Below are 17,500 nucleotides of genomic sequence, written 5' to 3'. Positions count from 1 at the left end.
TGATCGGGATAGCGGACGTAAAGCTATTGAACTTAGGTATGCTCTTTCCTTTTGTCGAAGTGGAATCGTAGAACAGAATGTGATACGATGAGATAGAATGCAATAGAAATAGAAACAAGGATAGCGAACGGGTTACCTACTCCTAAGGGTCAAAGCAAGCCCTTTAATTCAATTCTTTATTCTTACATTAAAATTCTTACATTAAAGAATGAATAAAATCTCCCCAAGTAGGATTCGAACCTACGACCAGTCAGTTAACAGCCGACCGCTCTACCACTGAGCTACTGAGGAACAAGGGGGGATTCGACCTCCTAGAGTTCAACTCCCGCTCTCAACCCATGAACAATATGAGTCCGAAGCTTCTTTCGTAACTCCCATAATTTCTTCGTAGTGGCTCCGTTCCATGCCTCATTTCATAGGGAAGCCCAAAGTGGCTCTATTTCATTCTATTTCACTTCCTAGCACTTCCTATCATTTAATATCCATCCCTTTGGTCTTATTGACATAAGAGATGTCATTTATAGTCTATCTCTTTCTATATATGGAAAGTCAAGAAATTCTCATCGAAACATCGAGAAATTGTGCATATAGAAAACTCTAAAGAAAGAAAAAAAGGAGACCCATGCCATGATTTTCAAATCTTTTCTATTTAGTAGTCTAAGTTTCTCGATGAGGATAATTAATTCGGTCGTTGTGGTCGGACTCTATTATGGATTTCTGACTACATTCTCCATAGGTCCCTCTTAGATCTTCTTTCTCCAATCTTGGATTAGGGAAGAAGGAGATATTCGCGACTACTGGCGATTTCATTATGGGGCAGCTCATGATCTTCATATCGATCTATTATCCACCTCTGTATCTATTCTTTCTTAGCTAAACAGGTGGAAGATCTATCCAATTTGGTTATATTATATCATGGACTCGAAAAACGGATCTGAATTTGACTGAAATGCACGATCTTCACAGGTATCACTTTTCACGATACCTAAAAGGTGGAATAGCGATTTTCGAACCATTTCCTATAAGAGAATGGTTTCCATTACTTTGAGAAATGGATTCTTATATCAAACTATAGCTATTGCATTAAAGAAGAAAAGAAACTAATAGAAGTCGAAGACGCGGAATGATAGTGAATAGAGAGAAAGATTCTTCTGATTTTCTTGTTTCTATCTACTAGACGCCGTAGAGAATTGAGAATTTTCATGTCTTTCAATTCTCGTACTCGTAATTGGAAAGTTATGGAAGGAGACCCATCATTTTGCAATGAAAACAACATATAAAACTCTGGACAATTTCGAAATCAGGCCAAGCGTCTTAATACATATGCAAAAAAATTCATTATTGGCCCACCATTGATTAGAAGATTTAGCTTGTATGAATCGCTATTGGTTTGATACGAATAATGACAATCGTTTCAGTATGTTAAGGATACAGATGTATCCACAATTCATTTAGAGTTACTTAATAGTCTATTTCTTATACCATATCTCTATCCCGTGAAATTCTCGAGCCAAAAGATGGATGCATATGCTGTGTTTCATTTTGCTAAATGATATCAATTAAATGGTGTATCAATTCCATAAATTGCATATAGCAATAAATAAATCAGCAAAATTCTTTCTAATATTTTAGATAGAAGAAACATTTCTTCTATCTAAAATATTAGAAAGAATGTACCCTTCTATCCAAATCCAATTTGCATCGATAAAATAAATCCAAATTCCAGTAGTAGATGAATAATTGCAAATTTGTGTGTGTACGAGATTAGAATAACTTCAAAATAACTGACATAATTTTGTATTTTTCCTGATCAGAAAAATACATGAAAAAGAAAGGAGGTAGAAAAATTTTTGGATTTATGGTTAAAGAAGAAAAAGAAGAAAACAGGGGTTCTGTTGAATTTCAAGTATTCAGTTTCACCAATAAGATACGGAGACTTGCTTCACATTTGGAATTACACAAAAAAGATTTTTCATCGGAAAGAGGTCTACGAAGACTTTTGGGAAAACGTCGACGTTTGCTGGCTTATTTGGCAAAGAAAAATAGAGTACGTTATAAGAAATTAATCGGTCAGTTGAATATTCGGGAGCAGTAATTTAATCGTTCAAATTTTTTTCTTGTTTTATTATTTTTTTAGTAGTCTTATAGTAGTCTTAGATTTTTCATTTTGATGAGCCTCGCTTTGAGGAATTCATGGAATAATCCATTTTCATGGAATAATGAATTAAGGAAGAAAGGATATGAGTCTACCGCTTACAAGAAAAGATCTCATGATAGTCAATATGGGCCCTCAACACCCATCAATGCATGGTGTTCTTCGACTGATCGTTACTCTCGATGGTGAGGATGTTATTGATTGTGAACCCATATTAGGGTATTTACACAGAGGAATGGAAAAAATCGCGGAAAACCGAACTATTATACAATACTTACCTTATGTAACAAGGTGGGATTATTTAGCTACTATGTTTACAGAAGCAATAACAGTAAATGCACCAGAATTCTTGGAGAATATTCAAATACCACAAAGAGCCAGCTATATTAGGGTAATTATGTTAGAATTAAGCCGGATAGCTTCTCACTTGCTATGGCTTGGACCTTTTATGGCGGATCTCGGCGCACAGACTCCTTTTTTCTATATTTTTAGAGAGAGAGAATTAATATATGATCTATTTGAAGCTGCTACAGGTATGCGAATGATGCACAATTACTTTCGCATCGGAGGAGTAGCCGCCGATCTACCTTATGGATGGATCGATAAATGTTTAGATTTCTGTGATTATTTTTTACGCGGAGTTGTTGAATATCAACAACTTATTACACAGAATCCAATTTTTTTAGAGCGAGTTGAAGGAGTAGGTTTTATTAGCGGAGAAGAAGCAGTAAATTGGGGCTTATCGGGACCGATGTTACGAGCTTCTGGAATACAATGGGATCTTCGTAAAGTAGATCCTTATGAGTCTTACAACCAATTTGATTGGAAAGTCCAATGGCAAAAAGAAGGGGATTCGTTAGCTCGCTATTTAGTACGAATTGGTGAAATGAGGGAATCCATCAAAATAATTCAACAAGCTGTAGAAAAAATTCCTGGAGGACCTTATGAAAATTTAGAAGTCCGACGCTTTAAGAAAGAAAATAATTCTGAATGGAATGATTTTGAGTATAAATTTCTTGGTAAAAAACCTTCGCCCAATTTTGAATTGTCAAGACAAGAGCTTTATGTAAGAGTAGAAGCCCCAAAAGGTGAATTAGGGATTTATCTAGTAGGAGATGATAGCCTTTTCCCCTGGAGATGGAAAATCCGTCCACCCGGGTTTATTAATTTGCAAATTCTTCCTCAGCTAGTTAAAAAAATGAAATTGGCTGATATCATGACGATATTAGGTAGTATAGATATCATTATGGGGGAAGTTGATCGTTGAAATGATAATAGATAGGGTAGAGGTAGAAACTATCAATTCTTTTTCGAAATTGGAATTATTAAAAGAAGTCTATGGACTGATATCGATTCTACCCATTTTGACCCTCCTTTTGGGAATAACAATAGAGGTACTCGTAATTGTGTGGTTAGAAAGAGAAATATCTGCGTCGATACAACAACGTATTGGTCCTGAATATGCTGGCCCCCTGGGCCTGCTTCAAGCTATAGCAGATGGGACTAAGCTACTTTTTAAAGAAGATATTCTGCCATCCCGAGGAGATATTTCTTTATTTAGCATTGGACCCTCTATAGCAGTCATATCAGTTTTATTAAGTTTTTTAGTTATCCCTTTGGGATATCATTTTGTTTTAGCCGATCTTAGTATTGGTGTTTTTTTATGGATTGCCATTTCAAGTATAGCTCCTATTGGTCTTCTTATGGCAGGATATAGCTCAAATAATAAATATTCTTTTTCAGGCGGTCTACGAGCTGCTGCTCAATCCATTAGTTATGAAATACCATTAACTTTTTGTGTGCTAGCAATATCTCTACGTGTGATTCGTTAAAATAGATCTTTTTCCTATAAAATCCATTAACTATTTATATTCCTTTTCTTATTTAGTATTTGGGTTGGTAAGTTAAACTAGATAGCTATATGAGTGAAACAAAACAGCTTATAAATTTGTAGTAAAAAGAAAAAATCTCATTTCCTACGTACAAGAAAAAAGTGGAAGTAAACATAAGCAGTGTAAACTCTTTATCCCAAGGTTGATATTTTTTAATTAGTCATCATATCTTGAAGCGGCCAAGAATAAAGGATTCACGATATGGAATTCCATTACTAGAATACTCCTAGTTATTACTATAACTTAATAATCCATAAGAAGAATCCACCAAAAGTTAGTGAAGGGTTAGGAACACTAAAGTACATAAAGGATTAGTAATGGAAAATCTAAAACATTAGAGATTTTTGCCCATAAAAGGAATCATAATAAGGACTTGCAATTTGTAGAAATTATCAAGTAGTACTTTCTTCGGATTCCGATCCAGAGTATGTTCCCATTCACTTGTTAAGGAAATGGCTATCAAGAACGAATTAACCCTTTATCCATTTTTTCTTTTTAAATACCCCCTCCCTGGGGAAAGAAGAATAGTAAAAAAGATATGGAGTGCACTAGAAAAAATTTTCATTATTTCCTTCCTCTATCCATATTCATGCAGAATTGCTCATGAACTAATACCCAACTCTTTCCATTTATTAATTGAATTCCTATAACAAGTAACAAGTGTTTTATTCCAAGATTAAGTTATTACTGAACAAAGAAAAATTTTCATTATATTATAAAGGATGAGATCAATTCGGAAGCGCTTTTTCTTATTCTAGCAGACGGAATTCCTTTGGTCTAATTTAGGACTTTCAAATCTATTTTATTTTATCTAATTCTATCACGCCCCCGGGGCTAGGAACAAAACAGTCCTTTCCTTTTTCTGATCATAGAGAAGCCGTATGAAGCTAAGGTTTCATGTACGGTTTTGAAATAGCGGTGGGAACTGTGATGTTATCACCGACTATGATTATCTAACAGTTCAAGTACAGTTGATATAGTTGAAGCACAGTCAAAATACGGTTTTTTTGGATGGAATATTTGGCGTCAGCCTATAGGTTTTCTGGTTTTTTTAATTTCTTCTTTGGCAGAATGTGAAAGATTACCCTTTGATTTACCAGAAGCGGAGGAAGAATTAGTAGCAGGTTACCAAACTGAATATTCCGGTATCAAATATGGTTTATTTTATCTTGTTTCTTACCTAAATTTATTAGTTTCTTCTTTATTTGTAACAGTTCTCTACTTGGGCGGGTGGAATTTATCTATTCCCTATATATCCTTTTTTGATTTTTTCCAAATGAATAAAGCAGTTGGAATTTTGGAAATGACAATGGGTATATTTATTACATTAACTAAAGCTTATTTATTTCTCTTCATTTCTATCACAATAAGATGGACTTTACCGAGGATGAGAATGGATCAGTTATTAAATCTTGGATGGAAATTTCTTTTACCTATTTCCCTGGGCAATCTCTTATTAACAACCTCTTTCAACTTGTTTCACTATAAATAAGATAATACAATAATAGTAAGAATATTTTCAACACAAAAGCTCTCTCAAACAAGAGAAAGAAACATATCTTTTTCATAGATATTTAGAATGAATATGTTCCCTATGGTAACTGGGTTCATGAGTTATGGTCAACAAACAATACGTGCTACAAGGTACATAGGTCAAAGTTTCATAACTACCTTATCCCACACAAATCGTTTACCTATAACGATTCACTACCCTTATGAAAAATCAATTACACCAGAGCGTTTCCGAGGGCGAATCCACTTTGAATTTGATAAATGTATTGCTTGTGAAGTATGTGTTCGCGTATGTCCGATAGATTTACCCGTTGTGGATTGGAGATTTGAAAAGGATATTAAAAGAAAACAATTGCTTAATTATAGTATTGATTTCGGAGTTTGTATATTTTGTGGCAATTGTGTTGAGTACTGTCCAACAAGCTGTTTATCAATGACTGAAGAATATGAACTTTCTACCTATGATCGTCATGAATTGAATTACAATCAAATTGCTTTAAGTCGGTTACCAATCTCCATAATGGGAGATTACACAATTCAAACAATTAGGAATTCGTCTGAAAGTAAAATAAACAAAGAAAAATCTTCGAATTCAAGAACGATTACTGATTACTAAACTTTGATTTTGTCTTTCTGTTATAAAAATCTAATAATTCTTTATTAAACTTTAAAATTAAACTATAAAGAAAAACGAAAAACTACTGCTTATTGGAAATTATTTCTTATTTTAAATCAGACTAGATTTTCGTGATATAATATAATTTATAACTATAAGTTTATACACAAAAAAATACCCTAATCCTTTTTTCCTTCCTTGAATCCTTTAGTTTTAGTCAGTTCATGAAAAATTTTATACTATTAATTTCTTTTTATCCATAATGGATTTACCTGGACCAATACATGAGATTCTTATGCTATTTGGGGGATTTGTTCTTCTACTAGGGGGTCTAGGAGTAGTATTACTTACCAACCCCATTTATTCTGCCTTTTCGCTGGGATTAGTTCTTGTTTGTATATCCTTATTCTATTTTTTATTAAATTCCTACTTTGTAGCTGTCGCACAACTTCTTATTTATGTGGGAGCCATAAATGTCTTGATCATATTCGCTGTAATGTTCGTAAATGGCTCAGAATGGTCTAAAGATAAGAATTATTGGACTATTGGAGATGGGTTCACTTCACTCGTTTGTATAACTATTGTTTTTTCACTAATGACTACTATCCCAGATACGTCGTGGTATGGAATTCTTTGGACTACAAGATCAAACCAAATAGTAGAACAGGGTCTCATAAATAATGTTCAACAAATTGGAATTCATTTAGCAACCGATTTTTATCTTCCGTTTGAACTCATTTCCATAATTCTTCTAGTTTCTTTAATAGGTGCAATTACTATGGCTCGGCAATAAGAAAACTTAGAAAAAGTACAAATTATAAGAATTGCAAATCTAAAATAAATAACTAAAGAATCACAATTTTGATTTAGTAAAATCCATCTACTGCCAACAAATACCTCCTTTTTTTTTTTTTTTTTTTTCTTTTGTTGTGTAATTGTTCTATTGTAATTAATTGAATCGGTTCAATTCTTGCCCTCATATTGAAATGAATCGAGATTGATAAGGAGTTAGTTAATGATGTTTGAGCATGTACTTTTTTTGAGTGTCTATTTATTTTCGATTGGTATCTATGGATTGATCACAAGCCGAAACATGGTTAGAGCTCTAATATGTCTTGAACTTATACTGAATTCAATTAATCTAAATCTCGTAACATTTTCTGATCTATTTGATAGTCGCCAATTAAAAGGAGATATTTTCGCAATTTTTGTTATAGCCCTTGCAGCTGCTGAAGCCGCTATTGGACTATCCATTCTTTCTTCCATCCATCGTAATAGGAAATCCACTCGTATCAATCAATCTAATTTATTGAATAATTAGACTTTTGAATAATTAGACATAGAATCCTCTAAACAAAGGCGCACATATTAAAATAAATAGAAATCAATACTATTTTCTTAGTATTATTTGAGAATATCCATTTTTTTTAGTAGATTATTGCATAGTATTCTTTTTCACTTAAATGAATTTTTGTATTTGTAATTCATTGATATTGCAATTTGAATATTGCAATAATTTATATTGAAAAGACGATAGCCAATTTATTGGCTAATTCGAATTCGTCTGTACAATTCGTAAAATTCTTTCTTATTTCTTATTTATTGTTGAAATCCAAAATTAAAGTCTCTTGGCTCTCTTCACGCTTTCTCACAAACAGATTAAAAAATAGATTTTTTTTTTTGAAGTTTGGATAAACCATTGCTTCGTCTGGTGTCTACAATACATATGACTCATTATAGTACTAATTTCATTTTTACCAGATCGAAAAATTTTATGTTGAAAAGAAAAATTTATAGATCCAATGTCACATTCCGTAAAAATTTACGATACATGTATAGGATGCACTCAATGTGTACGAGCTTGTCCAACAGATGTATTAGAAATGATACCCTGGGATGGATGTAAAGCCAAGCAAATTGCTTCCGCGCCGAGAACCGAAGATTGTGTGGGTTGTAAGAGATGTGAATCTGCCTGCCCGACAGATTTTTTAAGTGTCCGCGTTTATTTAGGGCCTGAAACAACACGTAGCATGGCTCTATCTTATTGATACGTTACAAAAAACTTCACTCGAATCGTCTGATTCCTCTTTACCGAAGAAGCCTGTGCTCGAAATAATCGAGCACGGGCTTTTCTGGTCAAAACGTATCTTGTCTTTATCACTTTATCATGAGTTATTTTCCTTGGTTAACAATACTTGTTGTTTTGCCGATATTTGCAGGTTCATTAATTTTCTTTTTACCTCATAAGGGAAACAAAGTCGTTAGGTGGTATACTATATCTATTTGTTTATTAGAATTCCTTCTAATGACTTATGCGTTCTGTTATCATTTCCAACTGGAGGATCCCTTAATCCAATTAAAGGAGGATTATAAATGGATAGATGTCTTCGATTTCCACTGGAGATTGGGAATCGATGGACTTTCATTAGGATCTATTTTATTGACAGGATTTATCACTACTTTAGCTACTTTAGCAGCTTGGCCAATTACACGGAATTCGCGATTATTCTATTTCCTGATGCTCGCAATGTATAGTGGTCAAATAGGATTATTTTCTTCGCGAGACCTTTTACTTTTTTTTATCATGTGGGAGTTAGAATTAATTCCTGTTTACTTACTTTTATCCATGTGGGGGGGGAAGAGGCGTCTATATTCAGCTACAAAGTTTATTTTGTATACTGCAGGCGGTTCCATTTTTTTCTTAATCGGAGTTCTGGGTATGGGCTTATATGGTTCCAACGAACCAGGATTAGATTTGGAAAGATTAATTAATCAATCATACCCTGCAACCTTGGAAATACTTTTATATTTTGGCTTCCTTATTGCTTATGCTGTCAAATTGCCGATTATACCCCTACATACGTGGTTACCAGATACCCATGGGGAAGCACATTATAGTACATGTATGCTTTTAGCGGGAATATTATTAAAGATGGGAGCATATGGATTGATTCGGATCAACATGGAATTGTTACCTCATGCTCATTATCTATTTTCGCCCTGGTTAGTAATAATAGGAGCGATCCAAATAATCTATGCAGCTTCAACTTCTCTTGGTCAACGAAATTTCAAAAAAAGAATAGCTTATTCCTCTGTATCTCACATGGGTTTCATAATTATAGGAATTGGTTCCATAACCAACATTGGACTCAATGGAGCTATTTTACAAATATTATCCCATGGATTTATTGGTGCTACACTTTTTTTCTTGGCAGGAACCGCTTCTGATAGAATGCGTCTTGTTTATCTCGAAGAACTGGGGGGAATATCTATCCCAATGCCTAAAATTTTTACCATGTTTAGTAGCTTTTCAATGGCTTCTCTTGCCTTACCAGGAATGAGTGGTTTTGTCGCAGAATTAGTAGTATTTTTTGGACTAATTACTAGTCCAAAATTTCTGTTAATGCCAAAAACACTAATTACTTTTGTAATGGCAATTGGAATGATATTAACTCCTATTTATTTATTATCTATGTTACGCCAGATGTTCTATGGATACAAGCTATTTAATGTTCCAAACGCAAATTTTGTGGATTCTGGACCACGAGAACTCTTTATTTTAATCTGTATCTTTTTACCAGTAATAGGAATTGGTATTTATCCAGATTTTGTTCTCTCCCTATCCGTTGACAGGGTAGAGGCTCTCTTATCCAATTATTATCCTAAATAGGTTTGCTTTTTTTTACTCGTCTGCTCTATTAATGCAGAAATAAGTAAAAAAGTATATAATGCAGAAATAAGTAAAAAAGTATAATTAGATCTATCTCGAATTTTTGAGAACCCTTTGATAAGGCGTTCAAGGGGTTCTCAAATAAAACATAAAAGTAAAAACCTTCATTTCATGAAGGTTTTATTTTATGTAATCATTTAGGTGTTAATGTAAACGAACCATAACTATGTAAGCCTATTCCTAATAGATTTATACCAAAATAACAAATCCAAATTATAAGAAATCCTATCAAAGCTATAAGTGCAGAATTCGTACCCTTCCAATTTGGATTTGTTCTACTATGTAAATAAATTGCGAATATGGTCCAAGTAATAAATGCCCAAGTTTCCTTAGGATCCCAATTCCAATAGGATCCCCAGGCCTCATTAGCCCATACTGCTCCACAAAGAATACCTACGGTTAAAAGGGTAAATCCTAGGCTAATGACACGATAACTCCAAGAATCCAAACGCTCCGTTAATTGATATTTGTAATAATTTGGAAATGAAGGGACAGAGGTTCTTTTTAAAGCACTTCTTTTTGCATAAAAATATTTAATATCACTAAAGAAAAATGTTTTATTTAAAACATTTTTTTTCTTTTTAGAAAAGAAATGGAAATTATTTCGAAATCTAATGATTAGAATAGCGGCAGATAATAAGGATCCGCACAAAAGAGTTGCATAGCTTAATAACATCATACTGACATGCATCATTAACCACTGAGATTGTAGAGCAGGTACTAGTATCGTGGATTGATGCATTTCAGTTAAAAGACCCGATGTGGCAAAGCCTTGCGTTAAAATAGTACTTGGCGTAGTTATTGTGCTTAAATCATTTTTAGAGTTCTGTATTTTAGGAATGGTATGAAGAATATACAGGGCCCATGAAAGGAAGATCAATGACTCATATAAATTACTTAATGGAAAATGTCCCGAGGAAGCCCAACGAGAAACTAAGAATCCTGTTATAGAGAAAAAAGTAACTATCATTCCTTTTTCTGACGAATCGCGTAATCCTCCAAGTTCACGAACTAATAAGGTTATAAAATGAATCGTAATCACAATTGAAATCGTTGAGAGAAGAGATATGAGTTAGTATATGTTCTAAAGTTGCAAATAGCATAAGGGGAAGGTCCCATTACAAAATTGTAAATTTCGAATTGATTTCTAATCTATTGTATTCTTTTTCAAGAATGCCGCCACTCGGATTCGAACCGAGATGCTTGAGCACTGCTTCCTAAGAGCAGCGTGTCTACCAATTTCACCATGGCGGCTAACTTCAAATAATAGGTAACTTAAAAGAATAATAGCTATTATCTTGGGAATCGTCGATATTGGGAAAGTCCATAAAATTTAGGAACATTAGAGTTTTCATTAAAATAGACTTCGTTTGGTAGTATCGTTTCCATTTTTTTTTTTTACAATAAACTCTTGCTTTGCCCAATAGAAACACAAACACTGCTTGAAAGAGTTGGAACTTCTTTTTTCTAACTTGCAATTATAGAACTAATTTTTTCTAATTAATTTCCCCTTTACATTTTGAAAATTCTTTCAATACAATGAAAAAAATCCAAAAGGGTTTCTATTTAATGATGAAATTAAAATAAAATGGATAAATAGAAAAGGCTTTTTGGATTTTTTAAAAATTTCTAGAATGAAAGTCTTTATGCTCTTATTAATAAGATTTACTAACCTTATGATTTTGGAGAAGATAGGTGGAAGTTGTAAGTCCTATTGTAAGAATACTCCACTTTTCATAATTTTCCTAATAGAATATGAGGATTCTATTAGGAAAATTATGAAAAGTTCATTGATAGGAAAAGAATACTTAGCACACAGTATACCAAACAAAACTTTTTTTTTCTTGTATATATAAGATAAGAGGGGTTTTTTGTTCTAAGAATATTGTACCGAGTAATTCGACACATAAAAGTACATTCAAAGAAGAATCCAAATTATTAAATAATTGGAATTCTTTTTTGATAAGTCAATTCATATTATTCCAAAATCTTATTATTTGTTTGTTGCCCAGAAAAACCCTTTGGTTTTGGATGCTCATTACCGCTCGAAAATGATCTTGATTTTACTAAAGAATAAGATTGTACTATGGAAAAATAAGTCTTTTTCTTCCAAATATTTTTACGAATACGCTTTTTTGACATTGAAGTACGTTTTTTTGGAACTGCCATTCAAAAAGGAAATTACTTTTTTCTAGTTGTATGTGAAAGACATCTATTGCTGCAAATCAATCCTTCTTTCTTCTTTTTATTAGTATTTATACTTAGATACTGAAAGATACTTAAATTTTGAATTATTTTTTACTTCATTTTGTCTAATGCGGATAAGACAACAAGAATTTTTTAACATTTTTTCTTTATATATTTTATACTTTTTTTTTAATAATATAGAATATATAGAAGGGTTTCTCATTTAAATCTATTTATATCTATTTATATATCAAGTATACTCCATATATAGATATATGGTATGGAAGCCTATCCCCCATATAAGATAAGACGGGGGGATAAAAAGAAGGGAAAATGAAAATAGTTAATTAAGTTCAGAATGGTATTCCATAAAGGAAAGGAATTCCAATCAAAACAAAAAATACTGAGTCTCTTAAACAAGACATTCTAAAACTTAGGTAATTTATAGTCATTAGAATTTTAGTTCTATATGAAGTAAGGACTATTCGATAATTTCTTATAAACATAGGTTTTCATTGGAATTCACTCAATCAGTTAATTATGGAACAAGAGAGCTGTTTCATCTTTGTTTTAAAGAAATATAAAAATGAATTATGAATAGAAAGTAAAATGATTCCACTTTTTTTTTTTTATTTTTATAAATATCTTTATTTAGTTAATAAAATAACTTCGTTACCTAGTTATTTTATTAACTTTTTTAATTTAACCAACTAAACCCATTCTTAATTTTTAATTATTTCAATGAGATAAATTTTGGAAAAATTAAGAATTTCAGTATTTTTTCTTATTCTTTTTATTTATTCTTTCAGAAAGAGATAAGAATTGGTTTGGTGAATCGGAAACAATTTTATAGAAAAATTGAAGTAAAAATTGAAGTAAAAATTGCAATTTCTTTTCTTATGGAACATACATATCAATATGCATGGGTAATCCCTCTTCTCCCACTTCCAGTTATTATGTCAATGGGATTTGGCCTTATTCTTATTCCGACAGCAACAAAAAATCTTCGTCGCATATGGGCTTTTCCTAGTGTTTTACTCTTAAGTATAGCTATGGTATTCTCAGTTCAACTGTCTATTCAACAAATAAATGGAAGTTCGATCTATCAATATCTATGGTCTTGGACCGTCAATAATGATTTTTCTTTAGAATTTGGATACTTGATTGACCCACTTACTTCTATTATGTTAATACTAATTACTACTGTAGGAATCCTGGTTCTTATTTATAGTGATGGTTATATGTCTCACGATGAAGGATATTTGAGATTTTTTGTTTATATAAGTTTTTTCAATACTTCCATGTTGGGATTGGTTACTAGCTCCAATTTGATACAAATTTATTTTTTTTGGGAACTCGTGGGAATGTGTTCTTATTTATTGATAGGCTTTTGGTTTACACGACCAATCGCAGCGAGTGCTTGTCAAAAAGCTTTTGTAACTAATCGTGTAGGGGATTTTGGTCTATTATTAGGAATTTTAGGTTTTTTTTGGATAACAGGTAGTTTAGAGTTTAGGGATTTGTTCAAAATAGCTAATAACTGGATTCCTAATAATGGAATTAACTCTTTACTTACTACTTTGTGTGCTTTTTTATTATTCCTTGGTGCAGTTGCGAAATCCGCACAATTCCCTCTTCACGTATGGTTACCCGATGCTATGGAAGGGCCCACTCCTATTTCGGCTCTTATACACGCAGCAACTATGGTTGCTGCGGGAATTTTTCTTCTAGCTCGACTTCTTCCTCTTTTCATATCTTTACCTTTGATAATGAGTTTTATTTCTTTAGTAGGTACAATAACACTATTCTTAGGAGCTACTTTAGCTCTTGCTCAGAGAGATATTAAAAGAAGCTTAGCCTATTCTACAATGTCTCAATTGGGTTATATGATGTTAGCTCTAGGTATAGGTTCTTATCAAGCTGCTTTATTCCATTTGATCACTCATGCTTATTCAAAAGCTTTATTGTTCTTGGGATCCGGATCCGTTATTCATTCAATGGAACCTCTTGTTGGATATTCACCAGATAAAAGTCAAAATATGGTTCTTATGGGCGGTTTAAGAAAATACATTCCAATCACAAGAACTACTTTTTTATGGGGTACACTTTCTCTTTGTGGTATTCCACCTCTTGCTTGCTTCTGGTCCAAAGATGAAATCCTTAGTAATAGTTGGTTGTATTCGCCCTTTTTTGGAATAATAGCCTCCTTTACTGCAGGATTAACTGCCTTTTATATGTTTCGGATATATTTACTTACATTTGATGGGTATTTGCGTGTTCATTTTCAAAATTACAGTAGCACTAAAGAGAGTTCCTTGTATTCAATATCCTTATGGGGAAAAAGGATACCCAAAGGAGTGAATAGGGATTTCGTTTTATCAACAACGAAGAGTGGAGTTTCTTTTTTTTCACAAAATATACCAAAAATTCAAGGTAATACAAGAAATAGGATAGGATCCTTTACTACGTCTTTTGGGGCTAAAAAAACTTTTGCCTATCCGCATGAAACGGGAAATACTATGTTATTTCCTCTTCTTATATTACTACTTTTCACTTTGTTCATTGGATTCATAGGAATCTCTTTTGATAATGGAGGAATTGGTAATGGAATAGCAGAGTTAACCATATTATCAAAGTGGTTAACTCCCTCAATAAACTTTACCCAGGAAAGTTCTAATTCTTTTGTAAATTCATATGAATTTATTACTAATGCAATTTCTTCTGTAAGTCTAGCTATCTTTGGTTTATTCATAGCATATATCTTCTATGGATCCGCTTATTCTTTTTTTCAGAATTTGGATTTAATAAACTCTTTTTACAAAGGAAATCCTAAAAAAGAATTTTTAGATCAAGTAAAAAAAAATATATACAGTTGGTCATATAATCGTGGTTATATAGATATTTTCTATACTAGGGTCTTTACCCTCGGTATAAGAGGGTTAACCGAACTCACGGAGTTTTTTGATAAGGGTGTTATTGATGGAATTACCAATGGAGTGGGTCTTGCTAGTTTTTGTATAGGAGAGGAAATTAAATATGTAGGGGGAGGTCGAATCTCGTCTTATTTATTCTTTTTTTTATGTTATGTATCTGTGTTTTTATTCTTTTTTCTTTCTTAAGTTAAGGAATTTACAACAAGTCTCTTGCAAAAATAACTATCCTATCCCCTTTCTACAATCTCTCTATATCCTTGTTACATAAGGTAAGTATTGTATAATAGTTCGGTTTTCCGCGATTTTTTCCATTCCTCTGTGTAAATACCCTAATATGGGTTCACAATCAATAACATCCTCACCATCGAGAGTAACGATCAGTCGAAGAACACCATGCATTGATGGGTGTTGAGGGCCCATATTGACTATCATGAGATCTTTTCTTGTAAGCGGTAGACTCATATCCTTTCTTCCTTAATTCATTATTCCATGAAAATGGATTATTCCATGAATTCCTCAAAGCGAGGCTCATCAAAATGAAAAATCTAAGACTACTATAAGACTACTAAAAAAATAATAAAACAAGAAAAAAATTTGAACGATTAAATTACTGCTCCCGAATATTCAACTGACCGATTAATTTCTTATAACGTACTCTATTTTTCTTTGCCAAATAAGCCAGCAAACGTCGACGTTTTCCCAAAAGTCTTCGTAGACCTCTTTCCGATGAAAAATCTTTTTTGTGTAATTCCAAATGTGAAGCAAGTCTCCGTATCTTATTGGTGAAACTGAATACTTGAAATTCAACAGAACCCCTGTTTTCTTCTTTTTCTTCTTTAACCATAAATCCAAAAATTTTTCTACCTCCTTTCTTTTTTCATGTATTTTTCTGATCAGGAAAAATACAAAATTATGTCAGTTATTTTGAAGTTATTCTAATCTCGTACACACACAAATTTGCAATTATTCATCTACTACTGGAATTTGGATTTATTTTATCGATGCAAATTGGATTTGGATAGAAGGGTACATTCTTTCTAATATTTTAGATAGAAGAAATGTTTCTTCTATCTAAAATATTAGAAAGAATTTTGCTGATTTATTTATTGCTATATGCAATTTATGGAATTGATACACCATTTAATTGATATCATTTAGCAAAATGAAACACAGCATATGCATCCATCTTTTGGCTCGAGAATTTCACGGGATAGAGATATGGTATAAGAAATAGACTATTAAGTAACTCTAAATGAATTGTGGATACATCTGTATCCTTAACATACTGAAACGATTGTCATTATTCGTATCAAACCAATAGCGATTCATACAAGCTAAATCTTCTAATCAATGGTGGGCCAATAATGAATTTTTTTGCATATGTATTAAGACGCTTGGCCTGATTTCGAAATTGTCCAGAGTTTTATATGTTGTTTTCATTGCAAAATGATGGGTCTCCTTCCATAACTTTCCAATTACGAGTACGAGAATTGAAAGACATGAAAATTCTCAATTCTCTACGGCGTCTAGTAGATAGAAACAAGAAAATCAGAAGAATCTTTCTCTCTATTCACTATCATTCCGCGTCTTCGACTTCTATTAGTTTCTTTTCTTCTTTAATGCAATAGCTATAGTTTGATATAAGAATCCATTTCTCAAAGTAATGGAAACCATTCTCTTATAGGAAATGGTTCGAAAATCGCTATTCCACCTTTTAGGTATCGTGAAAAGTGATACCTGTGAAGATCGTGCATTTCAGTCAAATTCAGATCCGTTTTTCGAGTCCATGATATAATATAACCAAATTGGATAGATCTTCCACCTGTTTAGCTAAGAAAGAATAGATACAGAGGTGGATAATAGATCGATATGAAGATCATGAGCTGCCCCATAATGAAATCGCCAGTAGTCGCGAATATCTCCTTCTTCCCTAATCCAAGATTGGAGAAAGAAGATCTAAGAGGGACCTATGGAGAATGTAGTCAGAAATCCATAATAGAGTCCGACCACAACGACCGAATTAATTATCCTCATCGAGAAACTTAGACTACTAAATAGAAAAGATTTGAAAATCATGGCATGGGTCTCCTTTTTTTCTTTCTTTAGAGTTTTCTATATGCACAATTTCTCGATGTTTCGATGAGAATTTCTTGACTTTCCATATATAGAAAGAGATAGACTATAAATGACATCTCTTATGTCAATAAGACCAAAGGGATGGATATTAAATGATAGGAAGTGCTAGGAAGTGAAATAGAATGAAATAGAGCCACTTTGGGCTTCCCTATGAAATGAGGCATGGAACGGAGCCACTACGAAGAAATTATGGGAGTTACGAAAGAAGCTTCGGACTCATATTGTTCATGGGTTGAGAGCGGGAGTTGAACTCTAGGAGGTCGAATCCCCCCTTGTTCCTCAGTAGCTCAGTGGTAGAGCGGTCGGCTGTTAACTGACTGGTCGTAGGTTCGAATCCTA

At 32.8% G+C, this 17,500-nt stretch overlaps 2 non-coding genes across 2 annotated transcripts in view; one reads left to right on the top strand and one right to left on the bottom strand.

Annotated features, from left to right (window-relative positions):
* Positions 1-11,079: 11,079 nt before the first annotated feature.
* On the bottom strand, positions 11,080-11,159 carry TRNAL-UAG (transfer RNA leucine (anticodon UAG)). Its single transcript has one exon. It is a non-coding gene; the product is annotated as a tRNA-Leu (tRNA).
* Positions 11,160-17,437: 6,278 nt separating this feature from the next.
* Positions 17,438-17,500, top strand: part of TRNAN-GUU (transfer RNA asparagine (anticodon GUU)) — a 72-nt gene continuing 9 nt past the window's right edge. Inside the window, exon 1 of the tRNA in view lies at positions 17,438-17,500. This exon is cut by the window's right edge and continues 9 nt beyond it. This is a non-coding gene — a tRNA (tRNA-Asn).

The sequence above is a fragment of the Triticum urartu genome, unplaced genomic scaffold (genome assembly GCF_056163025.1).
Source record: "Triticum urartu cultivar PI428250 unplaced genomic scaffold, HENAU_Tu73 scaffold2, whole genome shotgun sequence".
NCBI lineage: Eukaryota > Viridiplantae > Streptophyta > Magnoliopsida > Poales > Poaceae > Triticum > Triticum urartu.
Note: the sequence above shows the minus strand (reverse complement) of the source record. Positions and strands in the feature narration are given on the sequence as shown.